Here is a 21,010-nt window from a genome sequence, read left to right on the forward strand (position 1 = left end):
CTGATAACTAAATCACACACTGACTCAGCAAAGAAAGAGAACTTCAGATCAATTTCTCTTATGAATATCAATATAAAAATACTCAATAAAATTCTCAAGAACTGAATCCAAGAACACATTAAAATGATCATCCATCATGATCAAGTAGGCTGCATCCCAGGGATGAAGGGATGGTTCAATATACAGAAATCCTTCTACAGAATTCACTATATAAACAAACTCAAAAAAACATATGATCATTTCATTAGATGCTAAGAAAGCATTTGACAAAATCCAACACCCCTTCATGTTAAAAGTCTTGGAAATATCAGCAATTCAAGGCAAACATAGTAAAAGCAATATACAGCAAACTGTAGCCAACATCAAACTAAATGGAAACTTGAAGCAACCCCACTAAAATCAGGGACTAGACAAGACTGTCCATTCTCTCTCAACCTATTCAATATTGTACTTGAAGTCCTAACCAGAGCAATCAGAAAACAAAAGGAAGTCAAAGGGATGCAAATTGGAAAAGAAGAAGTCAAAATATCACTTTTGCCGATGATATGATAATATACTTAAGTGGTTCCAAAAATTCCTCCACAGACCTGATAAACCTGTTAAGAAAAACTTCAGCAAAGTGGCTGGATATAAAATTAACTCAAATAAGTCAGTGGCCTTCCTCTACACAAAGGATAAACAGGCTGAGAAATAAATTAGGGAAACAACACCCTTCACAATAGTCACAAGAATACAAAAATACCTTGGTGTGACTCTAAGCAAGTGAAAGATCTGTATGACAAGAACTTCAAGTCTCTGAAGAAAGAAATTGAAGAAGATCTCAGAAGATGGAAAGATCTCTCATGCTCATGGATTGGCAATATTAATATAGTAAAAATGGCCATCTTGCTGAAAGCAATCTACAGATTCAATGCAATCTCCATCAAAATGCCAACTAAATTCTTCATAAAGTTAGAAAGAGCAATTTAAAAATTTATCTGGTGTAGCCTCCCATAAGCCTGAAGTAGGCTGAGCCAGAACTTGACCTTGCTGCCACTAAGGAGATTATCTAGAGTGGAGCTTTCCTCCCTAGATCACTCTATTATTGACCCACTGTCTGCTGTTCCTCTTCAAAATACTGCTACCTGCTGAGAGGCCCCAGAGCTATTCCAGAGACTGTGCCCTATCCTTCACGTCATCACCTGCAGCTGGTTCCAGGCTCCAAGGATGAATTGTCAGGAATGGACTTTCCCCCCTCTTTTATAAAGCATGTCTACCATTAAAAATTTGAACCTTGAGCAGACTAGTTGTTCTCAACCTGCCTAGGCTCCCTCTTTTCTTTCAGTTCCAAGATGCCTTCCAGGCTTGAACCCGGACATGTAAGCCACTGGCTGACCCCAACAATCTGGAATAAAAACAAAGCAAAAACCTAGGATAGAGAAATCTATTCTCAACCATAAAAGAGCTTCTGGTGGAATCACCATGCCTGACCTCAAGCTGTACTACAGAGCAATTGTGATAAAAACTGCTTGCTATTGGTACAGTAACAGGCAGGTAGATCAATAGAATAGAATTGAAAAACCCAGAAATGAACCCACACACCTATGGTCACTTGATCTTTAACAAAGGAGCTAAAACCATACTGTAGAAAAAAACAGCATGCAAATTGATCTATTCCTATCTCCTGTACAAAGCTCAAGTCCAAGTGGATCAAGGGCCTCCAAATAAAACCAGATACATTGAAACTAATAGAAAATAAAATGGGGAAGAGCCTCAAGCATATGGGCACAGGGAATATTTTCCTGAACAGAACACCAATAGTTTGTGCTCTAAGATCAAGAATTGACAAATGGGATCTCATAAAATTGTAGAGCTTCTGTAAGGCAAAGGACATTGTCAATACGACAAAACGGCAACCAAGAGATTGGGAAAGTATTTTTTTTTGTTTTGTTTTGTTTTTTGTTTTTTGTTTTTTGAGACAGAGTTTCTCTGTGTAGCCCTGGCTGTCCTGGAACTCACTCTGTAGACCAGGCTGGCCTCGAACTCAGAAATCCGCCTGCCTCTGCCTCCCAAGTGCTGGGATTAAAGGCATACGCCAGCACGCCTGGCGGGAAAAGACTTTTACCAATCCTACATCCAATAGAGGGCTAATATCCAATATATACAAAGAACTCAAGTTAGACTCCAGAGAACCAAATAACTCTTATTTAAAAAGGGATACAGAGCTAAACAAAGAATTCTCAACTGAGAAATACCAAATGGCTGAGAAGCACCTAAAGAAATGTTACTTCTTATTTGTGAAATTATAAGATATGTGACAAAGTTTATCTTATATTTCAAACAGATCCATCAGAGATTAGGTTTGAAAGCCCAACAATATTGAACAAAAATTTTGATGTCATTCATGATCTAAATATTTATATATAAGTCACAGAATTTTATGTCTCCAATCAGTTCTTACCTACCTAGAGAGAAATTTCCTCATAACCAGTAGGTATCACAACTGTTAGGATCTCTACTCTGACTATGTAGAGTATATGTGTTTATCATTCCATTGTAAACCATTTTTGCCGGAAGCTAGTAGTTATGTTTCCCCTGAAAACTTAATAATTATGATCCTTGAAACTCCCCTCTAAATTCCAATGCCTAAACTTTTAACCTACTGCTTTTTTATGGATCGTAGTCAAGTTCTCTTCATCTCTCTTATAATCACTGAGATCAAAGTAGGGCATATATAATTTTCCATTAAAATATAATTCTCTTTACACCATGCATTCTGTGAGTACAGGTTTGGGAGGCAAATGACTTAGAAGGAACTCATGTCTAACTTTTTACCTACTCCTTTTAGATAACTCTTCTAACCTGTCTTTGTCTTGGGTTGTCTGAAGGTGGATTCCAGAGATTGCCCTAGACAGTGTTTGCTGTCTACAGGTGGTATAGTTTTATAACTTCCTGAGGCAAAAACAATATATTCTAGTAGATATTTCTGTATAGCTAACTTTTTTGCATTATCCTTTGAATAGTTTTCCTTCACAAAACAAATTATCCTTTCTTTATCCCCAGGGATTTATTATTTCAGCTTGTCAAAGTCAGTCAGAAATCTTCCTACAATGTGAAGAATTCACTTAAAATAACTGCCCTTCAAGTTCAACATGCACCAGCTAGGCTGGGGTAAGGAAAAGGAAAACAAAATATATCTGTGAATATTGAATCTGTTTCAGGAATTTATAGAAAATAAACTAGTATTTCCTAACTAGTATCATAAAGAAAATTTAAATTTAACAGCATAAATAGTACAAAGGTGAAATTATCTTTGCAATTCATCTTCCATTTTATTCTTTTCCGGTAATATTTATTTAACACCCTCATTTACTGTGTTAGGTTTCATGCCAAGAAAGCATAACAGATGTGTTTCTTGTCCTTGAAAAGCTCATATCCTAAAATAGGTTTCTACAAAAACAAGAAAAAGTGTAACAGACATGAAACACACAGAAAATTTATGACTCCTTCCAAGTTCCTTTACCATGGTGGGATAGCTAGAATCTTGATATCGAAGAGGTCTGTGTCTCCAAGACAGAGCTCAGCATTGGGCAGCCTCTCTGCCCTGCTTTCCTCCATGTGCCTCTTAGGAGTAGCCTTGGGTAGAAGCAAATGTCCTCACTCTTTTCTCAGTTATTTGCTCACACTTACCTCTTTCCCATTTTCATCTTCCCACACATCCCCCTACTTTCTTCCTTTATTTACATACAGGTAAAGAACTCCAACAATTTGATGTAGAGTCAATCTCATATTTACCTTGTCTTTAGGTTCCAAAAATTTTTATCAACTTATTTCTCTAAAATCACTCTCAGATTCTTTCTTCCCATGACAAAACATTTTAAAACAATAATAAATCAAGTCTGTTATCCTTATAAAGATACTGGAAATTTTTGATGTCAGGACTGTGTTATTCTTGGTGGAATAAAGTGCACATTTTCTTAACTTGATGTCACATAATTGGGAAGAGTCATGGAAACTGTATTATAAAGAAAGATTTAGTGGTTCTTATAGCATTTAAACAAGGAGAGATAAATCTTGGAAATTTTTCAGGTATGTTTGAGAACATTCAGGATGAGCTAATATGTCATTGGTACAGGGGAGAAAAGAAATAGCAAAACAAGCAACCAGAATATCTTCTAGTTATAAACACAGACAAGGAGTTAGGCAGCTAAGAGGAGGAATAACAAGAGAAAATATTTTAATGAAAATTATTATGATTATTTGATTAAGTTATTGGTCACAGGCTCATTCTTTATAAAACATATAAATACTCACAGCCTTCATTTTTTGGTATGTAGCAAGTTGTGCTTGCCAAAGGGAATATAAAACTAATAGTTGAAGGTGCTGATGAGGTAGTTCCACAAGTAAAGTAGTGGTCATGCAGACATAAGGACTTAAGTTCAAACCCTAGAAGCCATGTAACAATAGCTGGATATGGTGGTGCCTATCTATAATCCCAGAACAGAGAGAGAGGATCTCTGGGGCTTGCTGGCCAGCCAATCTAAGCAAACTAGTAAACTCCAAGTTCAGTGAGAGAGCATACCTCAAAAAATTAGGTAGAAAAACAACAAAGGATAACAGCTGACCTCTATCCACACAGGCATGTACAAACAGGAAGTCACTCAGGTAAAGGGAGAGTCCTTTTCTTTAGTTGTATTGCCTCTGGTAGCCCTTGTTTCAGTAGAGAACTGAGTAGTGCCCATGTAAGAAATCCTAATTAAATTCTGTAGGTAACCAATAGAAAGTAATTTATTTCTTTTAAATAAAAACTCTCAGGGATCTATCAAATGTTATCTATCAAGTGAGAAAAAAAATCATTGAAAAGCTACAAATAAAGAGATCTTAAAGAGCTAGAAAAAGTACCCAAGGAGCTGAAAGGGTCTGCAACTCTATAGGTGGAACACCAATATGATCTAATCAGTACCCCCAGAGCTCATGTCTCTAGCTGCATATGTAGCAGAAGATGGCCTAGTAGGCCATCATTGGGAAGAGAGGCCCTTTGGTATTGCAAACTTTATATGCCCTAGTACAGGGGAACACCCGGGCCAAGAAGTGGAAGTGAGTGAGTAGGGGAGCAGGGCAGGAGGATGGCATGGGGACTTTTGGGATAGCATTTGAAATGTAAATGAAGACAATATCTAATAAAAATTTTTTCTTAAAAAAAAAAAAAAGAGATCCTTAGATTTTCCTCAATAGCTTTGTCTCTATTTTTCAAAATTTCTACAATTTTTCTTTACTGAAAAATAATTGTAGTAAAACTTAATTACCCTGGCCAGGATACCTACAGAATTCTTAAATGTTCTTCTGTGGTGCTGTTATAAAGTATGGTTTCAATTCATTGCTCACTTAGTTACAGCTCAGTTGGTATGTACGTTAATTAACTTGGTAACATTTAAACCATGACAGCAAGGCATGCAGGCTTTCCCCGTACCAGGTCACATATGTAGAAAAACACTGGTTTAAATTGATTTTGACAACAATATTACAGTGAATAAATGTTGAAAGTTAACTGCTTGAGGGAAATTATACATTCAGTAGAAATAAAATTCAGTGAGGTTTCATTCATTAAAGGAGTTGGGTTTCACTTTTTGCTTGGTAGTTTTTAAATGCTTCCAGGAGAGCAAGGTTTAATTGATTACCACCCCAACAAGTATTTGCAATGTATAAATAATTGCAAGCTGTTTCAGCAAATTCTAGTTATAAAACTGACTGAAGTCAACACTACTTGGTAAATTACTGTAATTCTTTCCTCCACATTTTTCATATTCCCATTAACATTTATCCTCCGGTAAGTACTAAACGATAAAATGAATGTGCAGTTTGAAATGATTTATTCATGTCCAAACATTACAGCTTCACAAAGGGCGTCATTTTTGGCTCCCTAAGTTGTCAGTAAAATAATTGCATTTGCCTTTTAATTGATGCTTATACTTCTTTGAGGCCATCATTTAACGAGACTCCTTTAATGGTTAGCCAGAAAATATCTTTATATAATTAGCATTTTCCTGACACCCACCCTCTTTGTCCTGGAGGATTAGAGAGTGAAGCAACTTTTGAGAAAGCTCATTAAAAGACAGTGTCCGGCCACATGTTCCCAGTGGTCATGGGATGGTTATCTGGACCCATCTGATAAAAGTGTTACAGGGAGTGAAGACAGTTTTATACATTGTCATCATAAGTGGTGGGAGTGGGTTTCAGCCATCTTCCCTCTCTGTGTATGAGTATAGAACAGCTGTGGGAACAAATGTTAGCGTGGGCTACGCAAGCAAGCAAAAATAGCATTTCCACTTTGAAATTTCCTTCCCAGATATGTTTGGGGATGACCAAAGCAAAGGAAGGGGGGGGATGGGCGAGAGCCATATGGCTTCTTAACTTGGTATTTACAGTTGCTACTGAGAATAACTGTCTCCCATCATTATAAGGTGCAAAGGGTAGCATTCGTGCATAACAATAAACAGGTAGAAGTCGTGTTCTCACCAAGGCAAAGATCTCATTACTCTCTGCTTGGTTCAAAATATACATGCTCATAGATCAGAAAGTAATTCGAAAGAACAAATTCAGCCCCTGTATATTTAACGCTAAAATAGTTAAGATTACAGAAAACAAACAAGCAAACAAACAAACAAAAAAAAATCTTACATGTTGATTCTATTCAAATAATTAGAATCTTTCTGTTATATTTGGGTCATAGCTATTTTTTGTTAATACAATCTTTAACTGCCCTTGTCATGCTAATTTAATTTAAGCTAAATGTCTGAAAACAACAGAGAAAAAGTAGCAGTGAGAATACTTTGGCCTTTTTACTGTATCTTGTTTTTCAGATAACCAAAGGTAACATCACAGTATGAGTGAGATTAGGAAATATGTCCATAGGAACCCCTTTGCTCAGGACAGAGGCAGGCACCTCCTTAGCACAGAAAATATATGCGTTTCACAGAAGAAGCAGAATCAGCAAACGTTTCCTACTGTTTTCTGCTTGAAAAAAAGACTGCTTTTCAAATTCTCTGATTTTGGCTTTGGTTTTGACATCAGGAAACCCAGATGGAGCCTCTTCACCACAGCATATAAGATAAATATTGTAAATTTTTGGCATTTAGCAGATAATTGCTGGATTTTTCTATTCATGTCAAATACATTATTTTCACAATAGGGGGAAAACATGTGCCATGTGCTTAAAAGTGCATGCTGTGAACCTTAATTACTAAGTTATATTTGGAGCATATTTTGCCAATTATATCTTGGCATTTTGGTTTACTTTAAATGTTCTCTATTATATATATATATTTTTTAATTTGTCTTTTAATACCATGAGAAAAACACTGATTGCTATGGACAAGAAAGCAGAGCTGGCTGAAAAAGAGGAAGGCCGGGAGCCAGGCATGATTTCTCAAGCCTGTAACCTGAGCATGCAGGTGGCTAACTTAAGAAGACTGTATATTCAAGGCCAGTGTGATCCACATAGTGAATTCAAGTCCAGCCTGGAATACATAAAGAACCCTTGTCCTTAAAGTAAGGCAGACCAAGATTTTTATTTTTGGTCTTTGATTTTTTGTTTTTTGTTTTCTGTGTGTGTGGTTTTTTTTTATTAGACATCAATATTTTAAGCACTGTGCTGAAGATTGACACAGCCCCATGGTAGGTCATAGAGATGTAGCAGCATGGTAGGTCACAAAGATGCAGCAGTGTGGTACATTAAAGCCTGATGTCAGCTGGAATTTTTTTATTGAATCTGTTAGACAAGAAAACTTCTGGAAATAAGTTCTGAGAATTATTCTAAAACTTCCCACCACATGATTCTGTTATCATCTAGCAACCCAAGCTCTGCTGTCAATTCCACATTTAAAAAGGCTCTTTCGGCCGGGCAGTGGTGGCACATGCTTTTAATCTCAGCACTTGGGAGGTAGAGGCAGGCAGATTTCTGAGTTCAAGGCCAGCCTGGTCTACAGAGTAAGTTCCAGAACAGGCAGGGCTACACAGAGAAACCCTGTCTCTAAAAAAACAAAAACAAAAACAAAAGTCTCTTTCGGTAGACCTTGGGTACAAACTTCACAGCCAGTCCCACAACACCCAAAGGAAGCTCCACTCCCAGGAACTCTAACATGCCCAGGATCACAGGATCACAAGATCCTAGGAGCTTGGTCACACCAGGATCTCAGGGTCCCAGTGGCAGCTTGACTCCCAGGATCTCTGACACATCCAGGATCTCAGGATTACAGGATCACGGAGATAGCTGAACTCTGAGAAGTTCTGACACAACCAGGATCGCAGGAAGGACAGGCCTCAGTCAGATATAGCAAGAGAAGGTAGCACTAGATATAATCAGATGGCGGGAGGCACATGTAAAAGCATAAGCAACAAAAACCAAGGTTACATGGCATCATCAGAACCCAATACTTCTACCATACCAAGTCCAGGATATACCATCACACTGGAAAAGCAAGGTTCTCATCTAAAATCCCTTCTCATGATGGTGATAGAGAACTTTAAGAAGGACATAAATAACTCCCTTAAAGTAATATAGGAGAACACTGGTAAACAGCTAGAAGCTCTTACAGAGGAAAGAAAAAAATCCCTTAAAGAAGTACAGTAAGGAAAAAACAAACAGGTGAAGGAATTGAACAAAACCATCCAGAATCTAAAAATGGAAAGAGAAACAATAGAGAAACCACAAAGGGAGGCAACCAGGAGATAGAAAACCTAGGAAAGAGATCAGGAGTCACAAACACAAGCATCACCAACAGAATACAAGAGATAGAAGAGAGAATCTCAAGTGCAGAAGTTATCATAGAAAACATTGACACAACAGTCAAAGAAAATGCAAAATGCAAAATGCAAAAAGTCCCTAACCCAAAACATCCAGAAAATGCAGGACACAATGAAAAGACCAAACCTATGAATAATAGCTATAGAAGAGAGTGAAGATTCCCAACTTAAAGGGCCAGTAAATTATCTTCAACGAATTATAGAGGAAAACTTCCTAAACCTAAAGAAAGAGATGCCAATGAACATACAAGAAGTTTACAGAACTTCAAATAAACTGGACCAGAAAAGAAATTCCTCCCATTACATAATAATCAAAACACCAAATGCACTAAACAAAGAAAGAATATCTAAAGCAGCAAGGGGAAAAGGTCAAGTAATATATAAAGGCAGACTTAGCAGAATTACACCAGACTTCTCACCAGAGACTATGAAAGCTAAAATATCCTGGACAGATGTCATACAGACCCTAAGAGAACACAAATGCCAACTCCGACTACTACACCCAGCAAAACTCTCAATTACCATAGGCGGAGAAACCAAGATATTCCATGACAAAACCAAATTTACACAATATCTCTCCACAAATCCAGCCCTACAAAGGATAATAGATGGAAAACACCAATACAAGGAGGGAAACTATACCCTAAAAAAAGCAAGAAAGTAATCTTTCAAAAAAACCAAAAGAAGATAGCTACACAAACATAATTCCACCTCCAACAACAAAAATAGCAAGAAGTAACAATCATTTTTCCTTAATATCTCTTAACATCAATGTACTCAATTCCCCCCAAAAAAGACATAGACTAACAGACTGGATTCATAAAAACACAATAATAGTGGAAAACTTCAACACCCCACTCTCATCAGTGGACAGACCATGAAAACATAAATTAAACAGAGACATAGTGAAACTAACAGAAGTTATGAACCAAATGGATCTAACATATTTCTAGAACATTTTATCCTAAAGCAAAAGAATATACCTTCTTCTCAGCACCTTCTCCAAAACTGACTATATACATGGTCACAAAACAGGCCTCAACAGATATAAGAAGATTGAAATAATCCCATGCATCCTATCAGGTCACCACAGACTAAGGCTGGTCTTAAATACAAAAAAAAAAAAAAAAAAAAAAAAACCAAAACAGTGGAAAGCACACATACACATGGGAGCTGAACAACGCTCTACTCAATGATAACTCGGTCAAGAAAGAAAATAAAGACAGAAATTAAAAGCATTTTAGAATTTAATGAAAATGAAGACACATGATACCAAAAATTACGAAAGCAGCAGTAAGAAGAAAACTCATAGCTCTAAGTGCCTCCAAAAAGAAACTGAAGAGAGCTCACACTAGCAGCTCACCTGAAAGGTCTAGAACAGAAAGAAGAAAATACACCCAAGAGGAGTAGACATCAGAAAATAATCAAACTCAGGGCTGAAATCAACCAAATGGAAACAAAAAGAACTACACAAAGAATCAACCAAACTAGGTGCTGGTTCTCTGAGAAAATCAACAAGATAGATAAACCCTTAGCCAGACTAAGCAGAGGGTACATAGACAGTATCCAAATTAATAAAATCAGATATCAAAAGGGAGACATAACAATGAAACACATCTTAAAATAATTATTTTTGTTGATATTAACAGTTGAAAATATTAAAATCATGTTCTACCAAAAAAAAAAGTCTCTTTCCCATAGGCTATATATATGTAAAATTCATCTCATCTGTTAAAATGCATTGATTGATTTAGGTGCATAGAGATAGGACATTAAAGGCCTGAATTATTTTTTCTGTATGCTATTAACCTTAAATTTATAACTCTTGCCTTTTTCTCTAGCCTCTGTGATTCAATAATATGGGAACTATCTCTATAAAGTTTAATGCATTTCATTCCTGCTTGTGAGCACAAGGTCTAACTCATCAAGACTGTATTATAAGGTCCTGATTGGCCATCTTGCAAAGATCCTTTTCAATCCTTTATCTCATACCCACATACAGTTAGAAGCTACAGTATGATGAATGTGGAGAAACCTGAGCTGGCACAATGCTTGCTAAGCTCCAGAACTGGAAAGGAGACATCAGGAACACCATTGCTTTGAGCTCCATCTAAGTATCTAATTACAATTGTGTTTTGGTTTTAAAACAACAGTCATACAAATAACTCCTTAAAGACAAAATTAGATGCTGAGAAGGGTATTGATGAAGTTAGCTGAGTTTCATCTTTAAGAAACTAATGGTTTAATACAGGAGATTTGATATGTAAATAGGCATAAAGGAAAGAGATGAAGGGCTGGGTTATTTAGTGAAGAGGGAAACAACTTCAGAGAAGACTGCAGTTTTAGGAATTAACCTAGGAAAAATAAGAAGTCAAGGGTATTCAGAGTCTTTAACACCGCTACTTCTAGGAGGGATGGGAAGACCAAAATCTGTATCAGGCTTGGGAAGCTACAGTTACAGCTGGAACAGATCTGGGCAGGCAAGAGACATGTCTCAGGCCTGCCAGTTATCAGGCAGTCCATCTGCCTGCTCTATTATTGCAGTACTCTATGAATACTACAAGCCACTGAAGGACTCCTCGTTGAACAAATCTCTGAGATTTCTTTTCTCCTTTTTGTATTCTACTTATACACACTAACACATAAAAGAGGTTTGCTTTTAAAATATATTTTTATTTCACACTTAAAATCAAAATCCAAGGTACCAGCCACCAATGAATCACATGACACATAACAAAGGATCAGAGGGGAAGCAGTTTTCAGAGGGGAAAACCCCACACCACCTTCAGGAGGTCTTCAGGTCTTTAGGCGTTCTCACGACATTTGCTGTGAAAGGATTAATGGCTGCCCCCAATCCTGGGTGGATGCCAATTAGAATAATTACTTGTGAAAATATTAACTTAGGTAAATTGAAAACCGCCCATATATTAGACAATCCAAGAGCTTTCACTTTTTCTGTATTTGTTTTGTTTTGTTTTGTTTTTTGTTTCTGGGCAGCCTCGTTACAGCTAGCGGTTGTATTTTTTTAATTCACTTTCATAACACTGGGCAAATAGAACAAGCTTAGAAAACTGAATTAAATCCAAGATGTGGCTGCTGGAAATATGTAGGTGATGGGGGTGAGCTGCATTCCTGGGCCTTCTGAAGCAGTCATTAGCAAGCACATTGTGGCTATTGCAGGTAAAAGTTATCTCATTAATTTTAATTGGGGAAAATCATCTTTACTTCCTTTTCCTAAAAGCCCACACTTCATCCCATGGCTTAATTAATGCACCTCACCAAAAAAGCAGCTCATCTCTTCTTGATCTCCTAATAAGCGTCTCATGACAGTTATCCAAGACTTCCCTACTTCTTTCATGCCTGAAGTCCTTCAGGATCTCATTCTCAAAAGATGAGCTCACTCCTACTTAGGGCACTGAAAGCCAGTTAGCACAAACTCTCTCTCCTGTTTTGGCTTCCAGGCCGGCACATACCTTAACTGAAATATTCTCTCAAGTTCTTTCCTTTGCTTCCAAACCTCACTTGTCTCCTTGTCCCTTGCTTCTCCAAGCCCACAGAGAAGAACTGAAACCTCAGCATCCCTTAACCAGAGCTTGCTCCAGATGTAGAAGCTTAGGACCCATGCTCCCTTGCCTATTAAAAACTGTGTGAAAGATTCCAATGTGAGCAAGTCAAGATGGCTGAGCGGTCTAAGGCTCTGCATTCAGAAAGTTCCCACAGTGAGGTACACACACACACACACACACACAAGTTTAAGTCCTAGTCAGTTCTTCACAGCTCATGATTATTTTGTCTTTGCTATTTATTTCTATTGTAACATATAAATCTCTTCCTCCAAGCTTGCTTCATAGAAGCTCCTCATTTTTTTTCTTTCTTTTTCTCCTCAACTCTTCCCATTTAAGTTATATTTTGCAACATTCTTTGTGTGTTTTTCGATCCTCTTGCTTTTCAGTTTTGTTTTTTGTTTTTTGGTTTTTTGGTTTTTTGGGGGGTGTGGGGGATGGCTTTCAATATTCTAACTTCCATTTGTGCCCTTGAACATGGCCACTGATCTCCATCTCCCACCTCAGTCACCTACACCTTAATTATCCTGTCAGTACAAAATCTGGCATAGGTCTGTGTTCTCCTGTCTGCCTTCCAAGACTTGAAACTTTGCTCAAGGACCCAGCACATGCTGTTGAGTTATTTTCTTTCCTGTTCTCGATTCTGGTTGGCAGATTCAGAGTTGTCAGAGACTTAATTATAAATATAATTAATCTCACAAGAGATTCCCTTTAGGTTAGAATTGAGATCCCATAACTGCAGCATTCAGGGGTAAATGAAAGTGAACAGCAGAGATTATCTACCTATGAGGAAGAGAACTTAAGGAATGCCCTGGGAACTGAACTTTTCCCAGGTCCCTATTAGAGTTCCTTATATGTCATCTTCTACTTATGAGGAGGAAGTAGAATCAGGTGTTTTACTGTGGCTGAGGATTTTGCTGTTGTGGGTATTGTTTTGCTGGCATGTCTCTTTGCTGAGTTTTCCATTTCATGCCAACTTGTTGGAAATGACCTTCAGAATATATATACATATATTTAAAGCCACCAGTTACAAAATGTAAAAAAAAAAAAAAAGACCCAGAGTTCTCTCTCTCTTCCCAGGATCAGCAACAGTGAACACATTGGAGTTCCCCTTCTATATCTTCATTTAGAAAGATGTATATTGAAGATAAACTCAAAGTCTTTGTTACTACCTTTTTACAAAAAAATGAAAAGTAGTGTAGCTCAGGTTTCTGTGTGTGTGTGTGTGTGTGTGTGTGTGTGCACGCGCGCGCGCGCTCATGTGTGCATGTGTGTTCACATGTGTACATGTGCACACATGTGTGCTGGTATGTGTACACATGCATGAGAAGACTTTCAGTGTAGGTATTGAGAATCTTCCTCATCACTCTCCATCTTACATCTTATGGCAGGAAAGAGTAGAGAACAGGAGAGAGAAGAAAGGACAGAGGGGAAAGTGTCAGAAATGCGAGTTGTCCCTTCCTCCATGGGCAACGGCTTTTCAGTGGAGGCAAGTTCAGAGCTGTCTAGGGCAGCAATCTGGAGAAGAGAAGGGCAGCATCCCAAAGGAGATGTACTGTACACCCAAGTAATGAAGCCTGGTTCCCTGAATCTGCATGACACTCACTCATAGAGATACTTCTAAGAGCTACTTCACTGCAAAGACCATCCGTGGCTTTAGACCTTAGGAGTGGCCATGTGAGAAAGTTCCAGGAAATTAAAGACAGGATGTTTGCATCCCTACATCTCTCATACTCCACCCCAGCCTGTCTCATTGTCTAACTGTCATTATCCATTCTAGTTCCAATGAAGGGAAGAGACAAGTATTTATAAGCCTGGAATTTGGATAATTTCACGTAAATAAAAGAGAGACTCTCATATTTTTAAATGATTACATTTAACAATTTTTCTTTTGTGTGTGTGTGTGTATATATATATATGTATACACACACACACACACACACACACACACAAATAGACTTGGCCTCCCTAAGAATAAAAACGTACATTTGTATATCTCTTGGTGTATACATATCTGTGCTACATACTATGCTGTATTATCCATATATATGTATATATATATATATATATATATATATATATATATATAATTTATTTATGTGTATCCTTTAAGTCTTCTAGTACTTTAATAGTCTTATTCTTCTTCTTAAATCTTTTATTCACCTCCAGCCAATTTAGTTAGTATGTGTAGTAGGAATACAATTTAGAAATTATTTCTCAAATGGTTGACCAGCTTAATTATCATCTTTGCCACATACACAACTCTCAAAGGGAATAAACTTGTCCCCTGAGAAAGGGAAGGCAGAAGCAGTTGCTTATTTTCTTTCTTTCCTGTCAGATTCCCTTCCCAATTTCCTCATCTCTGCCCTCTTTCAGCTGCACACTGAAGCCAGTGATCTCTCCGAGAGCAGCCACTTCTTGTGCTGTAGCACTGACACGTTTGAAGGGCTGCATCAGAGAAGAAGAGCTTGCCCGGTCAGGCAGAGCCAGGACTCCTGGTGAGAAAACCCAGTGCAAATTAAACTTGTCAAACAGTGACATGTCTCGTCCTGTGAGGAATTAATTCCTTCTTTTGCTTCTCTGTCTATGAAAATAATCTCATCTGGAAGACTACTTGTCAAGAAGGCTATGGGAGAGAGCCTTTCACAGAAAGAAAGATGGAAAAAGTAATCTCATGCTGCCGGTGTGGGACTGCCCAAAACAGAACCAGGGTTCTCAAGATGCAATCAATAAAGAAAAGAGAGTTTGTGATGACTGTTAAGCCAGCCCTTGTTTAAGCACACCACCTTTCTTATTAAAAAGTATGTAAGACACTAGATAGTGATTTAGGGTGGTGTAGAGATTTTATCAGCAGGAAACTATAAGGTTTTAATAAAATTGCCAACAACTATGTTTATTTAAAAGGCTTATAGTAGGGCTGAATTTTCTGGATATCTAACATACTCATTTTAAAACTATAACCATTCACTACTGGCATTGCCCACTTTTGCAAAACAATAGTGTAGTAAATGTTAATATGTATTTGCTGTTTTGGTTCAAATATCTAAATAACTATAGTAAGTCAATAAAAGTATATCAGCCAGAATTTGACATTAACATAGCCCATTAAAATATTTTCTTTTTGTTGTTTATTTGAGATATCATTTGTTTATTTTACTTTTTCCACACAAAGACTCATCATAGGCCAAGCTGGCTTTGAAATTTCAATTTTCCTACAACAGCCTCCCATGTGCTGAAATTACAGGCATGTGCCACCATGCTTGACACTAAAGTGATTTCTTTCTTTTATTATAGAGAGCTTGGTTAGACTAAGTGTCAGTTGTACATTTCTGAAACAAAAGGGGTTTAGCAGTGTCCATCAGCTCAACCCTGACTACCATGAAATGATAGCTTGGGAACTATGGGCTCCAGGAATCTGAGCTCTGAACTAAGCTCTGGCTAAGAGTGGGGAAGCAGGGTTATTAACATATCGCAACTAAGGTCACAGAAGGGAATCAAGATCCTTGTGCTTTGACTTGATTATTACTAAATGTTTCCCTTCAGGAACATCACATTCATTTTCAATTTCAGAAAGAAAATTACTTTTTCAATGCTTATAACAAGATGCTACCTAGGTTCAGCCCAGACTGGACCTTTGCCAAATGCCTTGAGATATTCTTGACAGATAATTTCCTCTCCCTCTCCTCCCTGCATGCACCACACTCTAATTATCTAGTGGGTGGAAAATATAATTTTATGCTAAATGACTTTCTGCTGATGCTATTTGGATTCCCTATAAAATCTAGTCACTAATTCACAATGGACCTGTATAAAGGTTTTAAATATACGGTGACTACAGAGTTCACAGTATTTGTTTTTAAAATATCATTAATGACATCTATGTTTAATGTACAGAACGAAATATGTCGGAGAGCTTAGCAAGTGAAAGAAGGCAAGAGAGTCAAGTTTATCCAATTAACAAGTATTTATGGATCAACTCTGATAGAGGTTTGCAACCTCCCCAAAAGAAACAGTATGCTCATTTCTATAATGTAAATTACATGTAATAAATTCTCTATACTACACAATGGGCTTTAGAACATCCAGTGTTTTAATACTTACATAAATGAAATTATTTGGGGAGGTAAAATTTAGGAGTTTTTTTAATATATTCTTTGTACTATTGTATATTTGGTACAATCTAAGTCTTTCAGTCTTTTCACAGCATGTCACAGATCCATTTTCTACTGTGGTTAGAACAAGATCCTGAGAACTGTCACTGGATTGTTTAAAGTAACAAATCTTGCATCTTTTCCTGTTCAGGTGTATTTCATGCTATATATAATCCATGTTAGTCACAAGACACTACATTTGGAAGGTTCCTTTAGGTAGTCAAGGAATGGAGAAACTTACTACCAATAAAGGGACAGACAAGGGCAAATACAACAGGCTGTATGTTTAGGAAATCTCTTGGACAACCCTGACAAACAACTCCAAAAGGGTTTCTTAATGCCTAATGTTGGATTTCTGTATTTTGTTTATTTATTTGTTTCAAACTTTCTCTTTACCCTGTCTTGCTCTTTCAAATTTCTCTTTTTTTCATTACTTATTTTTATATGTATTTGTGTACACATATATATATATAAGTAAATGTAACATCCTATGTCTATATAATGTTACTGGTATATATATTTTCAGGGTTGACCATTTATTTGTATTGGATAGCCAGTTGGTACGCTCTACCTTGGGGAAGGCTATTTCTCCCACTTGCAGCATTCCTTAATTGCCTCTAGTTCTTTGAGTAGGCTTATGGCCTTGTGGGCTTTTTCTCTTGCACTTTGGCATGTCTATTATTTGTCTTGATCAGCTCATGTTTAAAACATCATGCTGGTGAGTCTTCATGAGTGTAGTTCATGACATTACTAGGAGACAGTCTCACAACTAACTTCGTGATCCTCTGCATCTTACTGTATTCCACACACAGTTCTGTACTGTTCCCTGAGCCATAGGTGCTGAAGTTGTTTTGTAGTTGTATCCGTTGGAACTAGGCATGACAACTCTGGATTTTGATTGGGCTTTCTGTAGCAGTCTCTGTCTAATACCAAGAGGAGAGTCCTTGACAAGGAGTAAAGACCACACTTATCTGTGGGTTTAAGAATAAATGTTTAGAGAGTAATTAGAGATTATACTGGTTTAATAAAGTGGAAGTTGTAGGCTATCCTCCAAAATCTGTAAATTTATTATCCCTGTGTAGCTGGCAAGGTTTCCAGTACTAGACATAATTTCCCTCTTGAATGGTCTTAAGTCCAATTAGAGAGCATTGGTTACCACCAAGGCATGTGTACCAATACTGCACCCTTAGGGTTGTCGTGCCATACTAGTCATTTGTCAGACTCTTGATCACTGTCTTTGGAAGCCTGCCTGGTGCTTTGTGGTACCATGAAAGCTAGTCCTCAGGTTGGAATCATTCATGTTGGTACCAGCTTACAGACCTCTGCCCCTATATCAGAAGTTCATGGTGTCTTTAGCAATGGAAATTTACCTTCAATGTCCAGAAGACAATCAAAGGCAATAGGGTGTATGTTTTGGAAGTCTCTTTAACAACTCAAAGGAGGGTTTCTCATACCTACAGTTGGATTATTAGGTAGCGTCTAAGTCTTGGAGGGAACAATGTTCCCAAAGATGATAAAAGTTCATTAAAATTATATATGTATATTTATATACAGAATTATGTGTATTATATTTTTTAAAGATAAATAGTTAATAATATAATTCCTTGTAACTTTTTCAGACATATTATTTTACCCTCAGTCTTAGTTATGGGTTCTACTGCTGTGAAAAGATACAATGACTATGGCAACTCTTATAAAGGAAAACATTTAAGTGAGGCTGGCTTATAGTTTCAGAGGTTTAGTTCATTATCATCACAGCAGAAAGCACAGCAGCATTCAGACAGATATGCTGCTGGAAATGAACCTGAGAGTTCTACATCTGGATTCAAAGGCAGCAGGAAGTGTACTGGCTTCAACTTCTGTTCACCTCAAAGCCCACCCCCTACGTGGGTTGTCCAGCCCAAGGCTCAGGCCACTGGGCGAGGTGGGACACGTGGTTTTGACTGCACACACTCCACACTGCCACTGTGAGGGTGTCAGCCTGTAAAAAGCAGCAGGACCCCACTCCAGGAGTGGGGAGGTGCAGTCTGAGGTCCCTGGAGACCTGCTGTATTACAGCTTGTGGGTCCCCAGGCTGCACAGGGGCCTGGAATAGCAGGTTCTCACTCTTGGGCACCGCAGACACTGCTGGATGCCACGGATGAGCTGAGATCAGAATGTGGGCCCGTGGGGTTCCCGTGGGAAGGAGAGTGTCTCTGGCTTGCTCAGGCAGGTGGCTGGGTGGTAACTGTGGCTAGGAATGCTGAGAGGTCTCTTGTGTGAGATAAGGCACAGCTCTTTAGAGAAAGACCTGCTGAATTGTTCCCCACAGTGGGTCCTGATGAGAAGAGCTAGTCCATGGTTTTAAGGTGTTTATTTTCATGGCAGAGAGTTGTGATGAGTGAAACCATGCCTCACTTTCTCAGGGTAGGCATGAGATTAAATACCTTTTGCAGGGAGGAGTGTCTGGGAAGAAAGGCTAAGAGGGAAGTAGAGGCAGAGAAAGGCAGAGACGAAGGAGAATAGAGAAGGTTGGCCATGACCACATGGAGAGAGGGGATAAGGGAATATGGAGAGAGGAGCAAGAGGGCAAGAGAGAGAGGCAAGAAAAAGTAAAAAGATGGCGGAGGGGGCAAGCAGCCCCTTTTATACTGGGCCAGGACTACCTGGATGTTGTCAGGTAACTATGGGGGGAACATACCTGGCTATTGCTGTGGAGGTGGAGTCCAGACAGAACACCAGGGGCTTGGAACGTTACCCTACATGACTGATGGCCACAGAATTATGGAGAGCTGAGGCCTCATGTCAGGAGCCTGGATTTTAGGAGCATGGCAGGCAAACAACTTCTGTACCTTGCAGGAATACCTGCTGGGTCTCCAGGGTTTAAACCTAGCTCAACCAGAAAACAAGCTGCCTTTCATGGTCCCACACCCCAAATAACATGCTTCCTCCAACGAAGTCATAGCTATTGCAACAAGGTCAAACCTCCTAATAGTGCCACTCTCTGTGTACCAAGTACTCTAGCACATGAGTCTATGGAAGCCATTCCTATTCAAACTACCACATCCTCCCTCCTCCTCACTCCTTCTGTATTTACCCCCTTTCCTTAGGAGCCCCCCTTTTTCATTTCCCTGATCTGATCACAAGTACTCTGCTATTCACACCTCTATTGCACTCCCCCCATCCTCCACAGAAATAGTCCCCCTTTTACTTTGCTGGTTTTGCAGTTACTCCAGGTTATGTACTCACATCTGAAGATTTGAGCTAGGAGTCTTAGATGAGGGAGACCCTGCAATGTTTGTCTTTCTGGGTCTGGGTTTCTTCACTCAATATGATCTTTTCTAGATCCATGGTTAGTTGGATATTTGAGACAGGGTCTCACTATGGAAACTCAGTTGACCTTAAACTCAAAATCTTCCTCCTTTGCTTCCTGGAATGCTGGGATTACAAGCAAGTGTGTCAACACTAAATTCAGCCTGTTTCTTTAAAGCACTGAGCACCTTAGCTTTTACTGGCCAGAATCCAGTTTGTACACCACTCTTGAGAAGCTTCGTTTCTACTCTGTAACTTACCTGTTGCTTTGTGAGTAATCAAGAGACACTTGACACTTGAAACCATAACCAAGCATTGACTAGGAAATCCTCCTAAAGGTCTCCACTGGGATGAATTCATGTCCCCCTCTTTCTACTAACCAGAACAAGGCTTTCTCAATGGGTATACCCCACACCCAGGGCAGCTGGAGTGTGAGAATGAAATCTGTGTGAGGCCAGGGGTGGGGGGACTCAATGCCTTGATGCCAAAGTCACACAATGTCACTTTTGCTGTTTTATGCTGACTAAAGCAGATCACAACCAGCTCAGAGAGAGACATATAAAATCTTTCTCCCTGGGTGAGTAGTAGTGCTACTTCTCCCACTTAAGGTGGGAGAACTGCTTGGCCGAAATTGACTGTCAATCACCTCTTGGATGTAGAAAACTAAATGTGGATCTAATCCAATTAAACCAGAATTCAACTGAAGTCTCAAGAAACTGCAAACTAGAAAGCATCCTTGCAACCCAGTTAAAAATTTGGGGGAATATCATATTTCTATGTGCCTGTCTGTTGTTCCTTTGTTTTCTTTTCTTTTACTGCTTTCTTTCTTTTAGTTGTTGTTGATGATGATGTTTTGTTTGTTGTTTAAACTTCTTTTTAAAAGATTTATTTTTATTTTGGTGTGAAACTATTTTGCTTGCATGTATGAGTGTATAAGATGTATGTGCAAGGTCAAGAGAGTACATTGAGCAACAAACACTCTTGAAAACTGAGCCTTATCTCCAACCCCTTGAGTAACTTTTAATATAGTGATTTGTATACATTTTTTTTTGATGAAAGGTCTTAAAATTTTGCCCACTTACTTAGTTTTTTTTTTTTATGTCAGTTGCGGTGGCTCAACATTATTAGTCAACAGGAAAGTGCAACTTAAAGAAATGTATATCAGAGTCTGTACAGGTGAGACTGAGGACCACAGAGACAGACAGCTTCTGGGACAGGCGGGAG

Source organism: Mus caroli, chromosome 1, assembly GCF_900094665.2.
Source record: "Mus caroli chromosome 1, CAROLI_EIJ_v1.1, whole genome shotgun sequence".
Classification (NCBI taxonomy): domain Eukaryota; kingdom Metazoa; phylum Chordata; class Mammalia; order Rodentia; family Muridae; genus Mus; species Mus caroli.